At 42.1% G+C, this 24,283-nt stretch overlaps 1 protein-coding gene across 1 annotated transcript in view; it reads left to right on the top strand.

The window, feature by feature from the left end:
- Nucleotides 1-24,283, top strand: part of HIPK3 (homeodomain interacting protein kinase 3) — a 93,295-nt gene that overhangs the window by 5,657 nt on the left and 63,355 nt on the right. The gene's annotated exons all lie outside the window — the stretch shown is intronic.

The following is a 24,283-nucleotide window of genomic DNA, read 5'->3' as shown; positions in this document are numbered from 1 at the left end:
AAACAACTCAATGATGTTTGAATTCATAAGCACAGGACGTCACAGGTTTCCATCTCAGGCTGTTTTGGTTAGAGCCCTCATTGTCTGAAGTACAAATCATCTGCAGGCAAGAAGCTCGCCCTGCTGACATAAATTCTACCTTAGTCAAGTGCTGTGTTTGTGCAGCCTGGAGAAACAGGAAAGGTGGAACTGGCCAACCGGTCCTCCTGTACTCAGGGCAGGGAGGTTGCTATGCAACCGTACTGTTTGATGTTTTACTTGAAAGCTCAGCTCCAGGAAACCGGGGTTTGCATGAAGAATCAATCAATCTTTCTTCTAAGTTTGTTTTCTCGTATTACAAAATGGAAATTGATTTTTGTGAACCAAGTTTATCATAATCCCTCAGAAACATAGAAGAAATGTAGGAAAAATCAAATTCTTGTGTTATTTGAATTTCTTCATTTTAGGCAGGCTTGATTAACAAATCTTAATTACAGTACCCCCGGGTGCTGGCATAGCAGTCATTGCCTCTCTCCACACTTAGTTTGTAGGCTGGACAACTTGATTCACAAAACATTCCTTGCCTCAGTCCATCTTCCAAACCTGCTTGGACTGTTGTACCTGCCTTAAGACACATCTCTTAATGCAGCTGCCATCAGAGTTCATGATTATCAAAGGTTATATTGAAGAAATAACAAACCTTTCTGACTTGTGTGCAAATTCCCTCATACTGTGATCTTACCCAGCCTGGGTTCAGACCTGCATGCTGCACTTGGAATTACAGCTCTCTTTGAGCTCATCCCTGTGTAAATTTACCTTGGCAGATCACATGCTCTTAGAATTAAGGCTTATGTTTTTATAGTTATCTATAAAGCATTTGGGTACCATGGTGATTAGATCACATAAGCAGACAGTTCAATTTGCACTTAATGTAAGCTGGCGGTGCCAGGGTTCTTCTCGTTAGAAATCGAGCTTCCTGTTAACAGAGCTGTGTTCTCTGGTAGAACAAGTGATTTCAGCTACTAGATATGCACTGTTTTTTAGCAGATTAATAGGTACACAAAGGGAAGGAATTGCTTTTCAATTTGCTTCATTAGCTAACCTTGCAGTTAGCAGTGAAGTTGCTGCTTTTGAACCTCATAGCAACACTGCAGCTCAGCCACCACGTGGTAAAAGAGAATTTGTTTTGTAATTTTTTTCTGGCATGAAATGTGGCATGAAATCTTAGTTAAAGGAAATGTCTCGACAGAAGTATAGGCAAAATATCCTTCTGGTCAGCAGCATGAGAAGTGCTGCCTCTTCTCTGCTGCTGTAATTAGATATTGATTGTACTTGGAACAAATCTTTCATTACAGTTCATTTCATGTTACATTTGTGCATTTTTCTTTTTTTCCCTTTACATTATGTGGACAGTTTTAAAGTAATGAATGGGTGAGTGTACACTCCAGGAAAAGTCATTTCTTTTTATTAGTGTACTGAAGGCAATGGGGTGGAAAAAGAAATGTCCAAGAGAAGTCATATTTACATATTTGCTGCTCTTGTTCCAAGCAGTAATTTTCCAGAGACTGTCTGAGGACAATTCCTGGGGGGAACATTTCTCCCTGATTCTGGTATGTGTTGTCAATTACTTCTGGAGAGTTACTGTGGCTTTGAGTGAGGCAGTTACAACCCCCACTGCTCAACTGCCAGACAGACCATGAAGTGCTTTGTGCCGTGTATTCTTACCCAAAATGTGACGATCCTGTGTTTAACACAAATTCAAGTGCATCGTGGCTTTTTATTATTTGTTTGCTCCCTGACCAGGAATGTTCTGCCTTTGTTTCTCACTGTTCACCATTGCATTACTGCACTTGCAATAGTTTGGTCTGGTTCTGTTCCTTGAAGTGACAGAACAGCAGCAGTTGTGTATCAGAAGCGCACATGCGTTCCTGCATGAAATCTTGGTGCAAGCCAAACCTGAAGTGGATGAACCCCAAATCCTTTAACAGTATTTTGTTCAAAATTAAGAGCATGGAAGGGTGTATGCATCCCATTCCAGGAGATCATGGCAGGGTTGGGAATATCATCAGTGCTAACGGGCTTGAAAACCCAACTGCTCATTGCAACAACTGTAGTTTTTCCAGTTCCAAACACTCTGCCTACAGTTCAGCAATTTAGGCATCTTTGTTACAGAATGATAGCAGTGAGCCTTTGAGCTATTATTTGGATGCTAACGGTGCCAGGGGACTCTCTCAGTTGCTGTGGGTTAAACATACTTCCATCTAAATGTGCTTGTTACAGTATGTGCTCACATTACAGAGTGTTCATGTACCCTGTGTAGGAATCTCTGGTCTATTGGGACAGAAACAGTTTGGTCCACAGGTCTGTGTCACAAAGTCCCGTGAAGCTGCTGCTGATTCTTTGTACTTCAGCTCTAAAACAGCTTCTGAAACTCCCATGCAGAAGCACTGCATGCTTAAAAAGCAACATCCTAGTAATTAGGTGGAACAGAATCCACTTGTATGTCACAAAAAGACCTACTCCTGACTTGATTATTGAAGAGAAATTAATTTCAAAAGGGCCTCCTTTATCTCATGATCCCCCAGTAAACAGAGAAGCTATTCTTTTATTCTTTTGATTCTTTTCTGGTTCCTTTCAGGTGCAAGTTAGAAATAACTTGGGATGCTTTGGTTTTGTTTCTCTCAGAAGCAGAGTGAGGCAGCTCTGTCTGCATGCTGGTGAGATTGAGGGCATGGCAACAGCGCAGAGATGGTCAACAACGATGTGGTATCATGGAAGAATATATTAGCCCTGTTGAAAAGCATGGGATAGCTTTCTTTCTGGTTCACGTAATGAAGACAAATATTTAGGGAGTAGGTAGGTGCTGACTGTGCGTATGTGATAGCGGAAGGATGGCACACGTAATAGTGCCTGGTAACTTATTTGCTCTTCAAAGGATGTGATCGTATGTGGAGAAGCTGAAAGACAGCAGGTTTGGCTGGTTGTGGTAGAGTAGTTAAAAGGCTTGCTCTAAAGGCTCTGGGTATATAGCCTAGCTCAACATATTGGGGTATTTTTCAGCTGTATTTTTATCCTTGACTTGGCTTTTTGTTTCTTCCTTTCCTGTATGACTCACTTTTATAATACACCTAGATTACAATTACAATTACAAACTCGAGGCCGCACCTTGAGTACTGTGTCCAGTTTTGGGCCCCTCACTGCAAGAAAGACATTGAGGCCCTGGAACGTGTTCAAAGGAGGGCAACAAAGCTGGTGAGGGGTCTGGAACACAGGCCATATGAGGAGAGGCTGAAGGAGCTGGGAATGTTCAGCCTGGAGAAGAGGAGGCTCAGAGGAGACCTCATTGCTCTCTATGACTTCCTGAAGGGAGGTTGTAGTGAGCTGGGGGTCGGCCTCTTCTCTCGTGTCGTTAGTGATAGGACCAGGGGGAATGGCTTCAAGCTACGGCAGGGGAGATTCAGGCTGGACATGAGGAAGTATTACTTTTCAGAAAGGGTGGTCAGGCACTGGAATGGACTGCCCAGGGAGGTGGTGGAGTCACCGACCCTGGGGGTGTTCAAGGAAAGGCTGGATGTTGTGTTGAGGGACATGGTTTAGTGGGAGCTATTGGGAATAGGTGAATGGTTGGACTGGGTGATCTTTTAGGTCTTTTCCAACCTTGGTGATTCTATGATTCTATGATACAATTACTGGCCGTTCTTCGTAATAAGCCCCATTCCTTCCTTTTGCTATTCTCCTTTTCGGGTTTGGTTTGAAAATTCGTAGGGTTATGAATTATTGATCTCTTCCACATTCTTCTTGCAGCAGCCAGCTCTTTGAACTAGTTACCAGCATTAAGAACTGCCAACACTATCTGCCAAATCATTGCCCATCTTTTCTTCTCCAAACACATTCAGGTTTGTAGGAAAAAGCACTGCTGAATGCACCAGAAAAGTGGGAACTCCATGAGAAACGTAAGTTAATACCAAGAGGTAATGAGGAAAAACATCACCGTTTTCAAAACAGTCAGAAGTGACCCTTTACAATCACTGGTAGATTTCAAAAACACATTTACTCATCTCTTCAAGTCTTCAGAAGAAAACTGTGGGTCAGGAGCTCTTAAAAATGGTTTTATTCCTCTCCTGTTAACTTACTGTGATCATGTCGTGAATGGTCAAGCAGGAGCACTGCTCTCTGAGGGCCAGTGAGTAAATGAGTAAGGAGTTAAATGCGTTTAAAATATCCATACAGCTTTTTGAAGAGTCTCTGTAGCCACCCATGTAAAATCGAAGTTACCTACACTGTCTCTTTTCTGATGTATTTCATTCATTTTGTATCTAACTCAGAATGGATGCAATGTAGCACATAAAGGGAACATTTAAAAAAAAAAAACAAATACAAACAGGAAAAAGACATTTATAAAACATGGGTATAATGTAGTTAGGTAAAAGGCAAGATCAGTCCTGCATCTAGAGATCTTTTTTTAATCTCTTTATTTAATGACATTAAAAATACTTCTTAGTTCAGATAGGCGTTAGGGAATATTTGGGCTAGATTTTCTCCTGTGTGCTCAGAGCGTGTGTGTACATTCTTCTCACAGCCCAGTTACTGATGTAGGGTTCCAGAAAATCATACTGTTACCAAATGTAGGACATGAGTTACATGCATCTGAGGTGATAGCGTGTTGTCTCAGAGATCTGACGGAGCTCTCTGGTAACACTGCTGCCTAGTTCAGGAAAATCTGAGTGACAGAGAACAAGAAGTGGCTGAGAAATTCCAATATGGTTAAAATGAAGAATGGAATGCAAATTTGAGAGAAAATATTTTACCATTTGTTCTAGGAACAATGTTTTTCCAAATTCAGAAATGATTATGTGAATTTATAATTACTTTATTTCCAAAAGATTGTGGATAAATAAGTTCTCCAATTATATGTTCAAAATAAAGTTATATTATGAAAATGATGAGGCAGTGCTTCAAGTACTTGCAAAGTAATAAAACTCAGATAAAGGTTTGTGTTACCTTTCTATGGTCAATACTTGTGGATTGCTGTAGAATATCCTTTAGAGGAGTGAATGACTGCAGAGTGCTCTTCATAGGAGTTGCCCAACTTTCTTCCTGGAGATGAAGAGAACTCACTTGTTGGCCTTGTGAGTTGTTCTCTTTAGAGACCGGTGTGGTTTGTTCCCGTTCAAAAGCAATAACAACAAAAAGGGACAGGGAGGTACATACTGAAAAGAAAATGTCAGAAATAGTGCTTATACTCCGTGTAATTCACCGTGCATAAGAATGAAATCTGCCATGGGCTGAAGCAGTTAGTAAGTGCTCAAGAAGAAAGGATCACCAGTTTGCAAAGTTACTACTATAGGAAAGAGTAATAGCTCTTCTCTGGTTCCTCTTTATCCAATTTTATAAATGGAAGCTGTAAGTTACAAAGCTGTAATCTTCAATATGTCAAAGCCTGTCTCCTCGTGAGGAAGGAACTGCTTATCCATCCTCTTTCAAGCTGTAAACACGTTTGAACCATGACTGAAATTTACAGTCAAATCCACCGTAATTACAGAGTAATGAACGCTTCTTGAAATGGGAATGTAATTAGAAAAATACAATAAACAGCTATAGCTGGCATAGCCATTACTAAGGGGGGGATAAGTCCAGAGCTGCCATCTGGAGAATTTGTGCTTCCTATGTGGATATCTCATATTGAGTGAAGAATCCTTTTTTCTTCTTGGGCTGTCCTTGTGTTTGGATGAAATTCTCATCCTAGAGAGGTTAGTAGTAAAACTCAGGGAGATTTTGCTACTTCTTTTAAGAATCTGTCACAGTTTTCAGAGGTTGGGTTGCAAATTGTGTTAGTGCATGTTCACAATAGCCGTCTTGTTCTGAGTGCATCACTTCTCTGCACATCAGATCTACCAGGCCTTACAGACAGTGGTGTTTTTCCCTTCACTGTGAGAACAGCATCATCTTGTCCCTATCACTTGGCCCTTCAAATCTCTTTGAGAATTGGCTACCTGGCATTCTCTTTGGAAAAAATTGTAAAATTAAAATTGAGTTAGCTCTCTGACCTCCACCCTCAGCACGCTTCCAGGCCAGAAAAAAAAAGAGCAGGCAGTCCAGACTGGTGTGGCATGTCTGGGCTGTTTGACTTGAAGGAGAAATAAACAGGTCTTATAAACAAGGTTCCAATTACAAAGCAAAAAGGTAAAAGCAGCGAAAGGTGTATTAGCTTGTGCTTTTACTTAGTTTTTAAACTTTCCCTACCAGCTCCTGAGAATCCTGACACATCCATCTCTGGTATTTGTGAAGCATCTGCCCCGCTTTTCTCATTGCTATCTTCGTGTGCTGCTGATGGTACTCTTGCAAATCACCAGTTCTTCTTTGCTCCTTTGGCAATTCAGCTGTGGAATCTGGAATATGGTCTGGGGGCTGAAAAACTTTGCAGGTCTGGTAGTTTCTGATCTGGGACATTTTCCGTACAAGATCTTCCCTATTCTTCTGAACGGCTCATTGTGGGTTTTTTTGGCTTCTGTTTTGTTCTCTGTGTTTCTTCTTTCATACAGAATGCTTGATTTAATAATTGGAGTTCAAACAGGGTAAGAAAGGAAATGTAGATGATGTTATGGAGGAAACCCCAAACCCAGTGCACGTACTCCGGTCGTTTTTGTGGTGTAACTTGTGCCAGTAAATGGGTCACGTTGCTCCCTCAGCGCTGGGATTTGCACGTGTGTCATGGCTTACAGTTTGCTTCGTGTTCTTCTTGTAAATGTCAAGGTAACAAGTAAACAGCCACATCCTAGCCACTGCTAAAGCAGCTTTAGGACTACAGGCTACATGCCATGGCACTCATTAAGTAGTGCCCTAATTACCTCAAGTTTCCTGGTGTAGCAGTTGTTACTGTGACAGTGCATGCACTACTGTGCAGCTCCTGTAAAAACGTGTCACTGGGGTGCGTCAGGCATCTACACACACAGGGGTGATGGACTGAGAATAGGTCTTAGTTGGTTTTAGTTAAAGCCCCTCAGTGGCTGAGAAAAGAAAATGGGGTAGAAAATTATGTGTAAAGTCCTTAAGCTTTTTAAAAGATGTTTGCACTTTACTTTTGTGTCCTTTGTATCTATTTGCTTTGGATAGTGGAGCAGAGGGCAATACTGTAAGCTGGTGAGATGCTGGTGGGTGGGTGAGTGGCCTTATGTCTCCTACCTGGAACGTCTGATGATGAAGACTGAGGAGAAGCATTGCCAAGTCAGGCTGGCAAAAATAATTTATCCATTTTGTGTGCAACCCAGTGAGAGGTAGAGTGTGTTGTTCTAAACAAATGCAGTTGTGAGGGGTGAAGCAGTGTTAATGAAGTAAGAGCATGCACGTTTGGCTAGAAATAGGAAGCATAAACTTTTTCACTTAGCAGCAAATGGAAGAGAGTCTTCAGAGATAGGCAGCAGGCGCAGTTCTTTCATATTAAGTCATAAGTAGCATACAGCTGTTAGTCTAACCTTCACAACTTTTATTGTCTGTGCAGCAGATGCTAATGCACCTGAAAATAGAAAGTCTGAAGCTTGCGTGTTCTCCCTTGCTTTATATTTTGAGGCACTATATGTATAAAAATAAGTATATAAATATGTAGTACAGGCCTCATTAGTGCTAATCCCTGACCCATTTTGTTTGCATCATGTGCAGCTGACTACCATTTATCTGCTGTCCCTTAGTGTCCATTTTGTATGTTTCTCTTGCTGGTGCAACTGGAATCACACTGCACGCTGTACTCACAGGCTTCCTGTATATGCATCTGTTACCTGTTTTTCCTTCCTTAAAGCAGGGCATGTGTAAATGTTGTTGAAGGGTGCCTTGCATTTGAAAGTCTTCCTGAAAATCTTGCAGGAGCTGCAGAAGACAGTGCAGCTTTGTAAGTCGTTGCCTGTACAGGCTATACCTGGTGTATTTTCTGCTCGGATATAGAGCAGAAAGGTTCCGGAGCGCCTTTGTTTACAGTGACTAAATATTTGGAGAACGACAGCCTCAGACAGGTGATGTGAGATCTCCACGTAGAGGTATTTCTTGAGGTAGCTCACTTCAAAATTACTTTGGCAAACCACTGTTTGTTGCCTAACACTCTCCACGTTATGTGCCACAAACGGATGCCAGAAATGAAAGGTTCCTTTGAAGTGCATTCAGGCTTTTGGTAGTAGGATTTGGAGGTGTTTCAGAGTAGGTTCATTTGCTGTGGCGATGAAGCGTAAGGGCATTTATGAGTTTAAGGCCAGCTTAAAGAAAGACTTGTGAAGAATCACAGAAGCACTAAAGTTGGAAAAGACCACTAAGATCATCTAGTCCAGCCATCAACCTGTCATCGCCATCCCCACTAAACCGTGTCCATAAGACAGAATTGCATTGCAGTGGGTGAATTGCCTGTGTCTGTATCACCTGTAAGGAAGGGCTCCTTTGCACTCTAGTGTTCCTCCAGCTGCTGGATCTTCTCATTGGCTTAGTGAACTCAACTGAAACCACAGTCAGATGGTAAGCCAACATATGGGTAGGTGCTCTGATCACAAAGGGAGGGTTCAAAAATGGGAAGAAACTAAATGCTGAGGAGCAGAAGTGCTAGAAAGAGAAACTTGCTCTAAGTACTCTGAATTCCTGAAGGTCTTCGGCTTGGTTAAAATAGTTTATTCCTGATCCTAACTGCATGTTTAATAACATCTGGTGACTTCACTGCGTCTAAGAAGGCAGAAACAAAATGTATTCTGCTCAAAACAGTGGAAAGGAAGGAAAACGTGGGTATAGATGAGGGCTTCATCTTAGCTGTGGTGTCCAAGGCAAGCCTCTGTAACTACTGAGCCGTCCCTTCCTGGGCTGTTATCTCCCTGGGCTTCCCTGAACAGGTTTTATTGTAGCAGGATGTGGGGACAGGAGAAAGATTAGCTCTGAAAAACAAATTTTAAAATAATTGCTTTAGAGCAATTTTGAAAGACTTTTCCCTGTGTTCAACCATTAGATGGAAATGTCCTGCTGATGACTCCAGCATATTTTTAAATTGAATAATTAACGTGGTTAATGGGAATTCAGTAGAATTTTTGTTAGCAATTGCTGTATTTACTAATCTCCCAGAAGGTGGGATGATTCAGAATCTTTTAATGCCCCAAAGCAGAGGATGATTAAAATCCTACACTCACAACTTGAAAAAGAATTGGATACGAATTCTGTAGAGTGAAAATGAGAAAGCTTCTGTGGAAAATCATGGTGGGGAAAGAGGGAAAAACAGAAGTTTTAAGCACTAGATATCTATGAAATTACACAACTGAGATGCACGCTTCTATGAAATGGCAAATTTTTGAAGATTTCCTTCTTGTGCCTCATTTTGCACGTGACCATGGCTGCCTTCTTCTGGAATCATCTTCTGTCCGTGCTTGGCTTTTAGCAGGGTTTTGCTGCTTGCTGCAGAGAGGGTGGGCTTGGCTGGTCTGTGAGCAGGGTGCTCCCCAGAGCCACAGCCACTGAGTGAGAAAAGATGCAGTGATCACACATTGACACAGAGGAGTCAGCCACTGAAAATTAAGTATGTAGTAACTTATCAGGTGAGTTGTGCTGCAGTGAGGGCTTCTGTAAGGCTTTTTTGGGGGGGAGGGTTAGCTCGTGCCGTCAGTGATGCTTCTTTCCCTAGGAACATGTGATGAGCAAATGCATACCCAGAGCATTCTGCATATGGTAGTAGCAGGCTACAGGGCCGTGCTAATACACGGAGTCATAGGGCCTAGGTTGATCTTCAGTGTAATACTTTTCGTTGCAGATGCAATTCTGGATACAGACCACTACTTAGGTTCCATGTATCACTTACTATGTATTGCTTACAGTTGCTTGACAACAGGGGGCTGCTGTTTGCCTTTGAAATTAGTTCTTACAGTAATGAAACCACTAACCACTTTCTTTTCCAAGCTCAAAAGGTATTAACATTCCCTTTTCCTCCTCTGGAGGGAACAAAGAAGCAAGCTGTATGTGACAAATACATGTCCTGTCATTTATTTCCCTACAGGAAGATGTACTGAGGTGACTGAGTGTAGGATGAGAAACCAAAGAGAACAGGTGGTGACTTATTTCCAGTGTCCCTAAAACAAGGCTAATAATTAACCTGTATAGTAAGTGCTCTTTTTACAGGGGTGTAGTGGACACTTGGGACTTCACCAGTGACTTCAGAGGACTAGCAGTCACGCTCACATTGATGCAAGTAGGACAGGGCTGGATTTCTCCACACTGACAAATTCTGTCTTCTCAAGTCATGGGTGTGTATTTGCAAAATTGTTTACAGGCTTAGAAAATGCTGTACAAAAGCAAACAGTGTTATTATTTGTCATTTTAGAGCCACCCTTTAGTTTGTGGTAGAGTATTTGTCATGAAATCAGGGATCTCTGGAGAAGTCATGTCTGTTCCCTTAGAAATTTGTGCAGTCCAAAATGCTGACTAATGGTTCCAAAGGAGTATAACAGTGGCTGGGCATTGCCACCAGTATAATCTTATATTGCTCTGACTCTTCTCAGGCAGTGATTTCTTCCAAGACTAAATGCAGACCAGTTGTTGTTGATGTAGGGCAAAGTACTTTATTTCCAGTAAACAATTGTGGATTAGTTAGGTCAGTGGCTTTCATGAAATAATCCTAATTCAATAAAAGAATATTTGTTTTGTTGTGTAGCAAAGCAATGTGTATGGGAACCAGTGTGGACAAATGTCCACACCACTGTATCATGGTAGTTTGTCAGCCTTTCTGAGTTTTCCTAGGACCAGAATAGCAGAAACATTGCAAGTCATTGATTTTGCACAGTGGCAGAACTCTGTGGAAAATTTATGCTGTATCTGTTGGGATCATGTCTGCCTCTAGCAAGTAATATTGTTTTCTGTCCTGTGTCAGTATTCTTTTGGAGACAAATCTACAGCAAAGTAAAACAGCAATAGCAGGGAAAAACAGGGAGAGAAAAACGGACTGAAAATGCTGCTCTTATGAGAAGCAGACTGCAAATACATTTGTGGTAGAGAGACCATTGTGTACCCATTGCTCACAGCAACTAGGAAAGAGCAATGATTTCTCCTGCTAGATATGCCTGAAGACAAGCATTGCCAGAAAGCAGATGGGCAGGAGGGCCAAGGAAAATCTTCTGTCTCATTTCAATCTTCTGCACGGTGTGGAAGGGGAAGGCTGCAGTGCCTTCTGATGAAAGGTAGCAGGCAGGACTTGAGGTTCTCTTCCAAGTTTCACAGCAGTTGGTGTTTTTTTCTGTATCTGGCTTTGAAAAATGCATGATAAGTTCAGTTTTCTTTTTAAGCTTGAGGAAACAGAGCAAAGAAGTGAACTTAACAATACACAAGACTTGGAATTTAAACTAGCCCATTATTTATTATTGTGAGATTTGTGGCTGGCTGGCTGTTTTACTTTCTGTATCGTGGCAGCTCTCACATACCTTCTCATACTGATTATCTCTGCAGAGGAGCGTTTTCGTAGAAGTACTTTTTCCCCCCAGAACTCTGGGAGGTAATATTATTTTACCACTGTGGTGCCATGCTTGGAAGCATAAATTGGCATCTGTGCATTAAGTACTTGACAAGTTATGGTTCCCCAAATTATTGCCCCCAAAAGATTACACTGGGAATTCCTATGCAGTGATTATTCATGTGATCAAGAATTTTAAATGTAAATACATTTTTATGGGGCTAAAATGATACCAAGTAACTTAAAATATTTTAGGAGATACATATGTAAGGATTTCTGGATTCTTTCTTTCTTTTTTTTTTTTTTAACTCTAGGTTTTGTTAATAAATCCTAATATCACTGACTGAGCCTTCCCACGATCTGTATTTTTTGTTGTCCTTTGTGCCCTCTTGACTCTTCCTTCTTTGGAAAATCATGATCCAGGAGTAGTTGGTTTTGAGCTCAATTTCCAATTCCAGGAAAAGACATGTATTTAGATCTGAGTAGACCTCTCTATGCTCAAAAGAATAACTGTTGCTTAATAGTTAAAAGTTATTTTGACTGTTAGGTATGAAAGTGGAAATAATGATGCTTTATCTGGTTTCAAAGGCATTTTGCAATGCACTTGAGAGTATAGTTTGTTCATGTGCTGATAGAATTATTGAAAATTCAGATCTGTGTTGTTAGACCAAAGTTCAGTTTGTTGTTGTAATTAGATATTTTTTTATGGATGGGAATCTTTGCAATTTTAGCTAGCTATTAATATCTTGAGCACCTTGGAATTTAGGAAACATCTTGGTTTAGTATTCATCTGTTTTCATTTTCATAAGCCTTCATGGCATGTTACAGGATTGATTGAATGAATGACATTGAATTTATGATCTGCTGTCTGAGCTGGCTCTGCTACTCCAGCAGCTCACTACGTTAGCATGCAACATTTTTGAATTACATTTGCATTAAAAGATCATGTTATTCATTTGCATGTGCCAAACATGATGCTTAATTGCTTGCGAGAGAAGACTCCTGGTGTGCATCCCAAGTATGAACACGCAAAGGGAAAGGAAATTCTGCCTTGAATTGTCTCATCTTCCAGCACTATTGTCAGGGGGCAAGTAAGGCAATGGGAAGTTGCTCCTCTCTTGTCCTACAATGGCAAAAAAATGCAGGTTATCCTTAAAACTTCTCTGGGAACTTGGATATGAGGCACCGTTTCCCTGCAGTTTGTTAAAACTGCCCCTGGCTTCAGAAGGGAAGGTGAGGAGACATTACTTTTGGGGCAGCCCTCATAGCTCTGCCTTTTCACTTTGCCTTTTACTGGCTGCTAAGTTTTGACTTTTGTACACGTTAGCTTGTGCCACTAGAAAATGTCAGTAACAGTGAGAAGCATATGAGATGAGAAATAGCTTATTTGTACCTAGGCAACTTCTATTGCCAGGGTTATCCAAAATGACCAAGTGCAGATGATGATCCACCTATAGAGGCTCTGTTTGCCATTCCTAAATAACTAAAATTTGAGCTTCTAGTATCTGTTTTCAATGTTTCATGTTGTTTAGTTTCCCCAGCCTGTTTTATATGTTTATGTAGGTTATATACAAAGAAAAACCTATTTTAAGAGCTGCTTAAGAACTGTATCTTCCATCTGGCTTGAAGTGCATTTCTGGAAGGGAGGGCAGAGAAACAGAGTACTGTCTGAGGTAAATTTGATAGTAGAAGATGGGATAAAACAAGAGCACTTAGACTAATTTAATTAATGCCATGGTGAATTTAAGAATATGGTGTCCCCTGCAAGCATAAATGTAGATCAGTAGCTGAATTAGGGAAGCAGTATTAGACTGCACCTGTTGGGTATCAAACTGAATTCAGACCTTGTTTCAGGCGTGCAGTTGGGACTGGCAGTTGCTGAAGGGATTAAATTATTTAAAGCCTTCAGCTGGCTAGTGTAGGCTAGCAGTAGCTTATAAAACACTTAATCTATTTTTTTAATCTGTTCATATGTTTGCTTTACTTAGACAGTAAAACTATACATGACACACACCTGCCACATTCTGAAGCTTCTTTGTCAGATAGCTTAAATGTATCAATTAGAGCGGCCTTTAAACTGGAACATTTGGGTTTCTTTGACAATATGCTTTTTGTCAGCCCGTGAGTTTGCTTTGATGAACTCAAAACTAAACATGAGGTATGCAGACAGAAGGTTCTTTTTTTTTCCCCACAGTTTTCTTTGGAGGCAGTTCCCTTCTAAAAGGCAAAAACCACTGTTCAAGTAACTAATTTTCACAGTTACCATTTGATTTGTGATTTCAGAAGAAGAAATTAATGCCAAAGAGTTTGGGATTCTGGAACTATTTTTGCAGTGCATTTAAACCAGTTCAAAAATGGGTGATGCTGTTTAGCTTGTTATGTGATATGTCCCTTGTTTCTAGAAAGCTTAGAGTAAGTAATGAGTAGTTACATTATGGATTGGACTGAAAAGCAATCTGGATAGCCGTGCAACACAGGATTAACCAGGTAAATCCTCTTAGGTTTGATTAGCCATTGCTTAGATCTACACTTGAATTTGTCACTGGTTGCTCCTAATAATGACTTCTTTCTGTTGGAGTTGATTGTTCTGGTTTCTGTTCTTTTACCTTTTTTGTCAAAATGAAGAGCCATTGAATGAACTTTATGGCCTTGCAGATAATAAGCACAATAACACCTGGCATCAGTTCAAGGAAAGTCTTATTTTTAATAATAAAATTTGCTTGTGGTTAATTTCTGTTTTGTTCAGCAGATGATGAATTACATCATCTTATTTGGCCTTCGATGGTAAATTACAGAGCAAGTAGGCATATGTATCTGCTAACAGGGGTGAGTAAATGCTTATTCATGGAGATCAGATGATTCCTGCAGCATGCTTTTCATAGAAAGCGTATGTTGTTGATATTTCTGTCCATGCTTTAATTGTCCTTCTTTCTCATTACGCTCTGAAACTGGGATTTTTATTTCCATAAAATGAGCTTTTTAATATCACTACAAAATAACTGAGGTTTTAAATTTTTTTTTAACTGTAGAATATGGTACTCCTTAGGAGTAGGAAAGGAGAGGAAGCAGAAGACTAGAAGTTCGAAGGCTCCCCCATCTCAAGGCACAGAAACTACTGGGCATTCTAGGTGAGCAGCTAGATGGTGCAGCAAGATGGTAATAACAGAAATAAAGATTCCAGAAGGTATGGAAGGAGTTGGGCTTTTCAGTGGGTAGTGGTTAGTTTCATCAGTGCTGGGATTTCATACAGGTGTGCAGTGTTTTAGATGTTGCAAGGCAGGGCTTTGTGTTTAATAAGATCTGTGCAGCATAAAGTCTGAAAGACCACTGTCTGACAGTTTTTACCACTGCTTTTGCAGTGCAATTGGTTATTTATAACTAACTGCAAGTATCTTTTGTTCTGTAAGAAGGCATTAAATCTGAAATTCTCTTTCACCTTGAATGACCTGGGAAACTTGTCTTCATCTGTGATTCATCTAACATGAGCTATAAGAATGAATAGGGCTAGTTGCTGTGTTCTGAGGCCAAAGCAAAGTAAAACTTAATTATAATAGAAATTTAATTCTGAGAATACGAAGCACTGATAGGGAATTGATTGAGTATTATGGTGTTTCTGAAACCTGCAGGAAAAGGCAAGCCAGAACACTAGGTCTAACGGAAAAGCAGGGAATGAAGGTGAGGAAATGCTACCCTTACAGCCTTATTATTCCTAAAACTGAAGCAGGAGCTCATTTGGCTACTGTGAAGGATGAGAGCTACTCTAATTTGCTCCCTCCTGACAAACCCATCAGTGAGCACTGAGCAGCAGTGTGCTTGGAGCACAGCCCATGCCCCTGTGGGAGGCAGTGATGGCAGCAGTGTGGAGAAACCTGGATCCCAGAGTAAATCAGAATTATGGTACAGGGAGAGAAAGAAAAGGGGCTTAACCTTTGAGCGTGCAGGACAGAGTGCGCTGAGTGCTGAATAACAGTCACACAGCCCAGGAGAATAACCTGTTTTTAATACAGGATAAAAAATGATTAAACGTGATTACTTTTAACAGTCCTGGATTTCTAAAGTGCTGGCTGCACTGAGGGGCTGTGAAGTGTAATACCTTTTGTTCAGTGAAAATCAAAATTTTGCTGATAATACCTAAGGTTTTGTACTGCCAGACTGCTACAGGGCTCTGTTATTTCCCTGAATTGTGAAGTGAATTTACAGTAAAGCTTACTAATGGGAAAAAATCGCATGACTTTCCATCATTCCTCTTCGATTCCTTGGCTGTTTTTCAGTCCAGCCCTACTGCTGGACTGTCAGTGACATAAAGCAACAATGACTGTGGACACAGGGAGTGTGGTCTGGCCCTTCCTCAAAATGACATTGTGAGAGGAAATTCTGCTCGTGATGGAAAAACCTGTCGCTGTGCATCTCTCTTGCCATGAGAAGATGGTTTGAAAATCATTCAAAAGACCACGGCTTTGGCAAAATACCATCAGCTTGTTGCTAGGAAGAACAAGATAATCTAGGTGATGGCTGGTGCAGCTCCCCAGGTCTGCTGTTCCTGGTGGGTGTCACTCCCATCCTGCTAAGAAGCATCTGATGGAACTGGGCTACAAGGTGAATGCACGGTTGGCAGCGCGTGTGTCTTTGCTGAGCTACTGCTTGGTCAGAACCTGGTGCTGAGCATTTTCAGTTAGCTGCTGGAGCAGCTGGCCGAGTGAGACACTCATCTTCTGGAGGTTCAGTGATAGAGAAAAGCCCATCAATGGAAGGGGAGGCAGCATGGTTTTGTTCACATGCACATGATTTGCAGTACCTGCACGGGGCTGGGGGTGGGGTTGTCTGAAGGGTTCCCATACAGAATAAAATATTAGTAGAGCTTTTATTTTGATTAAAACCTAAATTAGGTGCAGCATGTTTTGTAGCACTTACCACTCTTTTCTGGGGAATACTGATTAAACTTGGTTTTCCATTAAGAAAGACCAATTCAACTAAATTGGAAGGATTCATGAAAGTACAGTGACTTTTTATAGACATTTACAATAAATAATAAATAATGTCAGTGTGTTGCAATATAATCAAACAGTGGCATGTAAATCACTTTTTTCCCAATGTATTTCTGTTCCATCACTGCTGGGGGCTGTCTAGGTATGTCTTGAAGGATTTTTTTTCTTGGCTGTTTAAGGCAAGTCTATCTGGGGATGAGCTAGCTCATTTCTGGGTACAGTTAGTGCCAGCCATGCAAGGCAAGTAAGCAGAGGATTAGAGAGAACAAATTATTTTAAGGTTTCTGGGAAAAAGTAGTAAGCTTCTCATTGTTATTTGTGAAATTAAGGATTTGGAAGCTTTCTGTAGACTTGAAGTTAACTAGTTTGCAAGCAACGCTGGGCATATTCCATGTCACAGCTTACTTTTAGTTGTAAAAATATATGGTTTCTCTACACTAGATAAAACAATCCTCTGATAATATTCACTTTGGAATGGGGTGAAAAGCAGATTTCACTTTCTCATGTTAAAATAGTTTCAAAATTAAGGCTTGAATTAGAAGGTTAGAAAGAGGTCTCAAAAAATAAATCACTTTTGAAGCCCCACGACTTTGTTGGCTGCGTAATAAATGTCAAGCTGTAAAAATTAAAACCTGGGAAGAAACTAAATGAAGAGTAATATACAGAAAGGAGCTTTGCCAAAGATGTTTTCATGAGTAAGCTCGGTTCTACAGCCACTTAGTGAGGATGATGATAGGTACAAAAGTCAATGTAAAGTAATTGTAAATAACATAAATGCGATCGCTGCTGGACATGATAGCAGTGAGTCTGCTAGTCCAGAAGGCGTTCTGAAAGCTGCTGCTGAAACAGGCTGGTACTGAAATGAAAGGGGAGCAGGATAAGTGATCAGGTTGCTGCAATCCTGATACTCCGTCCTCATTATCAGAAATACAACCAGGAGTTGGGTTTTTGGTGGCTTTTAGTTTTGTTTCTTAGGTATGCAAACCAAATCAGTTAAAGGACAGGAGTTAACCAGCTTATTTTAAGCACCACTTAGTGCAAAGGCTACAGACAGTGATTAAATTAGTTTTAAGTGCCTGATGCTAACACACACCATTGAAGAACCAGGTAACTATTGTATTTTTAATTAACATGATATTTTGTGCTTGGAATTGAAACATGAGAAAATTAAAGAAGTAATTATTGAACTCAACTAGTGCTTTCCCGTATCATCTGCTGAGTGGAATGCTATTCTGGCTTAAAAGCCTCATATCAGCAACTAGAGCAATCTTTCACACATGTAATTGATACAACTGTTTAATAAAATATGAATGGAGAGCGACTCATGCCCTGCTGTGAAAGAGTAGTTAGTTTCTAGTGTAACAGATGAATTTGCATCTGTTGAAGGAATGCATTTAGATGGTAAAGAGTGTTTGATGGTCGATGGTTGCATAGGTCAAAACCAGAACACTTCTGCTGCTTTTAAATTCCCCAGTACATAGCTGTCATGGTGCCAGACCACAGAAAACCAATGTCCATGTTTTTGTGGCAGCCCTCTGCTGTTCAGAGAAGTGCTCCTGAGGCAGGTGGGCAGCTGGTGTGCTGGTAGGCTCTGCCTGTAGTGCTGGCCAACGTTGGCTCCCTTTTCCTCATGTACCCTTTTCCTATCTGAACCCATCTGTTGTCTCTCATTTAATACTTCGATAGCAAGCTCGCTAGCATTTTCCGAGAAACTCTTCTGGTTTTGTATATTAGGAGACTTCTGACCCTGAAATTCTGGTCTGTAACTTGGGCTGCTCTACTGGCACTATTGTTTCTACACCTATTAAAATTAATGCTGATATCCCATGCATTTATAGTGACTCATTAATTAGTAATTTAATTTATGCATGGTGATGTTGATTGACGTTTTACGTAGTAGTTATACGCAAAGCATGAGGAGATGCTTCAATGAAAATGGAACTTTCCTGCTCTTAATAGCTGAGACCATAACAAACTGGATAAAATGTGTGCAGATTTTCTTCAACAACCAGTAACTATCTGGAGCCTTTCTCATCCTGGAAATAATTCTACTGACCACAATGGGTTTGTATCAGGAGCTCACTTGGCCAGCAGTGCTTGTGTTGTCTACAGCTGTCCATTAGCTTCAGCGGGGTGTTGCAGTTTCAGCCCCTCATGCTGCTGGTCCCCCAGTCCTTTCCTGAGGATGTTGTGATTATGGCCAGTGGTGCTGTGGGTGATGACAGCCATGTTCTATGACAGATGATCCAGAAGGCAAAACGAGGTGTAAGGGGAGATGTGAGGCGTGCAGAGGAAAGCAAAAGGCAGCTACTAGCAGGATTTGCTCCCTTTGGTGTGTTGGTGCAGGTAGGGTTTATTGCTGTGTGTGATCCCATGCTGACTGCTGAAGCTGGGTGCCCAGGGCTGCCCAGACGCCTGCACCCTCTGCTTCCATGGCTGGCACTGTGCTTTGTGCCACCTCGGACTCCTTCCCTTCCCTGTCATCTCTCTTCATGTGACGCAGATTGGTGTGCGTAAAGCCAGACAAAAACAGAGCTTAAAATATGTTCAAGGAATTCACGTATGAAAAACAAAAACAACTCCATTCAAACACCTATCCCTGCTGAGCGAGTAGTGCTCTCATTGCTCTTTTTCATGCTGTAACATCTAGGTATTTCAGGCCCTAAAACTTGCCCGTTTAGCTATCACCTTGAGCTGCTTCTAGCTATTTGGTGAAACACAAGTGATAGGTGACAGGCTTCCTCACACGATGTCCTGTCAGCACTTTCTGACTGATTGTTCAGATGACAAACGCCTGTGCTTCATGCACCATGAGCATTTACTACAGTAGTGCTTAACGTTTACAAAGCTGAAATGAAGAAGTTTGGCTGGTTCAAACTGTATTTTTTCTATTTTACACATTACTTTGTAAACTGCATGTAGAAAAATAAGTGTATAGAAGTACTTTTTATTATTGAACCAGGAAAATGTAAATTAATTTACGCATTGAATAATAATTGCCCAGAATAGCTGTGCATTTTCTTCTTTTTAAATATGGCACAATATATGCAAATGAAAGTTCTTCAATCCCTGACAGATGTAACAGGTGGCAGCACATTACCTTATTCTAGAGAGACACCGCTTCTATAAGAAAACGACTTATCTGAAAATGATCTTGAAGTTCAGCAAGCATTAGAAGTGCATAAACTGCAGTCCCAAGCCACAAGTGTAATGTTGGCAAAACCCAACGTGTTCACAACAGTTCCAGTTTAGTGCTTTGCTTGAGAGCTTCGGTCTCTGTCAAATAACATCTGATCTGATGATGCGGGCTTTTACTTGTTGCAAAAGCCTGAGGATAACGTAGCATCTGCATGTGTATTTTTGGTGGATTCTCATCATGATGTAGCAAAGCTCAGTCATCTCAGTGCAGTGATCTCTGCAGTCTCTGCTCCTTCATTTTCTCCTGTTGCGTCTCATCACCATTCACTGTGGTGTGGGACACGACATGATGTCTATAACCATGACTTTATGTACAGGTATTGATTTGCCATTTTCCTGTCCACTTCTGCTCCCTCGTCTTCTGTTAATCATCAGCGCATCTGTATGCAGGGTGGTAGTCTTTGTTCCAGTAACACAGTGCCAATTATATCAAAATGTCATAAAGCCAGGAAAATAAACTGACTTCCTGACTGCCTTCACCCCAAATGTAACTAAAATGCAACGTGGATACAGAAGATAACAAAAAATAAGTGCAGATTGGTTTTGTAATACTTGAAAAAAAAATTAATTGGAATACTTGTATGTGTGAATAAACAAATTCATATGAAAACACATTCTTCGAACAAGGAAATGCTTTTTCCTTATAATGGTTTGATCTTATTTCATAACTCGTGTAATTAGAACGTGTCTGTTCTGTTGTTCATTCCAGACCGGAGTCTCTTATGTGGTAATTTAAATATTTGACGAATGTCAGTTAAAAATATTCTTCTAATGACATCTCGAGGGGGGAAATAAAGAAGACTTCAAGATATAGCTGCTTTTAAAAGCAGGAAAACACACGGGTGAGACTCTTGTGGGAGGCTGCAGAGCTGGGAGCCCTTGCTGTGTTGGTAGGGCTGCCTCTCAGGGAAGCTGTGAGCCACAGGCAGGTGAGTAACAGGGCCTTGCAGGCGTGTGCTTCCACGGTGAGGTGCTGGGGCTGCCCTCCAGGCAGCTCTGCAGCAAGCATGGCTGCAGTTCAGCGCTGCCACGGCCCAGCTGTGCTTCATAGAATCGTAGGGGCTGGAAGCTGTGGAGAAATCCAGTCCAAGTTCGCTCCTGTAGCAGCTTGGTTACACAGGAGGGAGGTCTCAGGGGAGGCAGGAGTGCTCCTCTTTGCCACAGCACACAGACCCCTGCTTGGAGCCAGTGGATCTGACATTTCCTTCAAAATGCTTTGGAACACGCGCTAAGAGTGCATCCCCTGTGATCCTATCCAGGTTTTACTGAAGTCATTAGGCTACTAATTAGCATCTACTCATTGAGTAACAGAAGATTGTTTAAATTCAGTAGTTTGTCCGCCCGCTTCTGTTTAATGATGTTTGTTGGTAGGAATGATGCATTCTGGAAAGTGAGGTCAGCCAGAACATTTGTGGTGTTCATCTGTCTGCAACCCTTGGTCTTGCAATGTATCAGCAGCTAAAAAAAGAAGCCATTGCTCAACTGTAAGAATGAACTGGTTGGTAATATTAGTGGGTGGCACCCTGTGAGTATTCACAGGGGTAGCATAGAAATGATGCTCAGTAAAAAGTAACAGTAAAAAGTACAATATTTTCTATTAAAAGATTTACAGGCTGACATGGCATCACAGGAATTTGAGTTTGAAATAAGCTTGTTTGGTTGTTTTTTGTTTTTTTTTTTTTAGCAAGTTATTTTTCTCTGTCATAGAAGACAGTGTTTCAGTGTGCTTGTAGTTTAAGTAAAAATACGTTTGTCCAATATTTTGTTATTGCTTATTTGGTAACCAGTTGTTGCAACTTGAGTGCTGGGTTAAATTTAGGTGATAAAGTCAGCAATGTTAGAGCTGCATTTTCTGTTGCTTTTAATCCATCAATGTGATTCTAACTCTTACAGTTATTTCTCACTGGCTGCTTTAGAATTGTATCTTCAAATTCCCACAGTTTTGTTGTGTAGTATTCAGGTATTACAAAATATCCAATTTGTCCTCACCAGGTACCTGAAAAATGGAAGCATTGCATTTTGGTACCTATTTAACTTTTGTTAATCTTACTAATTGAGAAATATGCCACGATGCGTCATCTCTTACATGACCCACTAAAGACACTTAAGCTGCCTTTTTGCTGCTTGATATGTACATGTCACTCTTACAGTGTAGTTTCACAGTTTTCCCCTGATGATGTGAAAGATGAGGGACAGACTAGAGCTTTACTTTGGATGAAGCGTGCATTTCTGAAGAGGTCTCTGTGTGAATCCTAATTGCCGTGTTTTGGTTGTGTTGCAGAGCAGCTTTGGAATGAGTAAATGTTATCCTTTCTGAGTTAAAGCCAGAAGCTGTGCTCCGACTGTCAATGGCATCAGTACGCATTTAGTATGGCTTGCAGATCCTCAGCACTCACCCTGCTCACCTGCTTCCACTGGGTTGCATCACAGGGAGCATCAGAGGCTTCCTGTGGCTTAATTTCAGTGACTCAGACAATCACAGAATGGCTTGGGTTGGAAGGGACCTCAAAGATCATCTAGTTCCAACCTCCCTGCCTGCTCCTTGTTACGGTCAACATGCTACAGCTTGGGTGACCACTCCTGGAGTGCTCATAGCAGCACATTTCCAACCATCACGCTTCTGAGTTCTTTGGATTTCATCATTTCTACCTGGAAAACCAAACTGAGGTCTGTGCAGCTCTAAGCGCTGCGCTGAGAAAAGCTCTGCCTTCCTCTTTGTGTCAGCTCTGACACTCGCTGAACTTCCTAAGCTCGTTTGACTCGCTCAAGAAAGCTGCCTACATTTTTGCAGGGTGTGCTCCATCTGCTAAGTGAGATTCAGTGCTGGAGGGGGATCATCAGGAGAATCTATCTGGATGCATGGAGAGGAGATCACTGGTTCGTGGCATCGCCCTCCTATGTTAGCAGCTGGGGAGGTCCCAAAGGATGGAAGCACAGCCCCAGAGGCTTGCCTTCTCTAGGCCTGGCTTCTGTGTATTGCTTCCCTCAGTGGTGCAGATAGAGCAGCCCTGTCCAGGACTCTGATGCTCAGGTTCGTTCAAGTGTTCAGAGTCTGGCAGATGTAAACAACTCACGAGCCGATATAAACAACTCGCAGTGGACATAAGAAGTATTTGGCAATGTAGCTTATAGCAGCTCAATGAGTAAAACAAATTGTTCCAGCCAAAGCATTTTTCGTCTCTGCCTACATTTGGGATTTTGATAACCAAAATAGCACAGTGTCACTGGTAAATGTGCTGCCAAGGGCTTCGGGCCTGGGTTTGTCCTCACAGCTCCTTTTGCTGCATGATATTTTGACATCCATTAGAAATATCTTCTTCCATGGCTGCTGTTTCTTTCCGCTCAGGGCACAAAGACCTCACTGCTCTTCCCCTGAGCAGCATCATGGAAAGGAGGCAGAACAAAGAGCCCATGGAGGTGTGTGTTTCAGCGCTGAACTCTATCAATGAATGTAAATGACAGGGGCCCCCTTGTGCCAGGTTAGCCAAGTGCCTGAAACAGAACACCCTTGCTTACAGGTGTCACAGCATTAACCCCTCGGGTGCCCACCAGTACAGCCTGGAGAAACAGGGCAAGGGCGTGCTTACTGTTTATCAGATGACAAAAATAAGGGAAATGCTTGAAATACTTCCTAAAAAGCCAGTTGTCAAAGTATGCCAAGACAAATTAGTAGCCAAGGAGGGGTATATTTACATTTCTTATTTCAGTAGACCATAAGCTTTCGTTGTTGTGGATGAAATACACTTAGGGATAGAATTGGTGGATGCCGAGTGCTTTCCTTCCTTCAGTTGTTTTAGAGCTTGTGTACTTAACTAATCAGGGATGGTTCTCAAAACGTAGGCACATAGATGGCATGTGAATGAAATGCATATGCAAACAATCGTGCAGGAAGCTGATTGTTTGAGGAGCGCTGTGAAGACAAGCGTTATTAAAATGTGTAATATTAGAAAAAGATGCAACGAGCAGCTCTTAAGAGCTATAATTTGCTGGCATCGTCTCCCACCTGTTTTTTCCCCACCCCTAAATTAAGAGTGAGGAAGACACAGGCGCACGTGGCTGTGCAAGGGCGGCAGTTGCCGGCCGCTCCGAGCAGGAGGTGGGAAGCGCCCGGCTGGGGCTCCTCTCACGAGCAGCGCTTTTTCCTTCGTCCCACATCAGCTGAGGGCTGTTTAGGGTGAAGGACGCCGTTTGCGGGAGTGGGCCGGACCGGCAGCCACTGCTGCTTCAGCGATGCGCTGCGTTAGGGGCGCGTACCGCGCTGCTTCGGCACGAGCCGAGCCAGGAGCGCCGAACTTCAGCGCGGGGCTCAGGGCAGCCGCGCCGTCTGACGGCAGCCGCTAGCGCGCGGGGATCGCTCCTCGATGGCACGCCGCGCCTAGAACGAAGGTCGGTACGCCCGGATAGCCCGGGGCCGAGCGGGGCACCGCCTTCGTCCTCGCACGAATTTGGGGTTTGTAGTCGCCCTCGCCTTGTCACCTTCTAATGTGCGGGTCTGGAGGGCGGCTGTTCTCTGACACCGGAGCGTCTGGGAGCGCCGCGGTTCCGGGAGCTAGCGGGACCGGGTGGGAGGGACGGGACGGGACGGCACGGCACGGCACAACCGCGGGGCTCCGCCGAGCCGCTCGTCCCGCGGGCGGTTCCGCGCAGGCAGGGCGGCTCCGCCGCGCCA

This window comes from Centrocercus urophasianus, unplaced genomic scaffold (genome assembly GCF_019232065.1).
Source record: "Centrocercus urophasianus isolate 14NV4802_14NV808 unplaced genomic scaffold, USGS_Curo_1.0 seq_7, whole genome shotgun sequence".
Classification (NCBI taxonomy): domain Eukaryota; kingdom Metazoa; phylum Chordata; class Aves; order Galliformes; family Phasianidae; genus Centrocercus; species Centrocercus urophasianus.
Note: the sequence above shows the minus strand (reverse complement) of the source record. Positions and strands in the feature narration are given on the sequence as shown.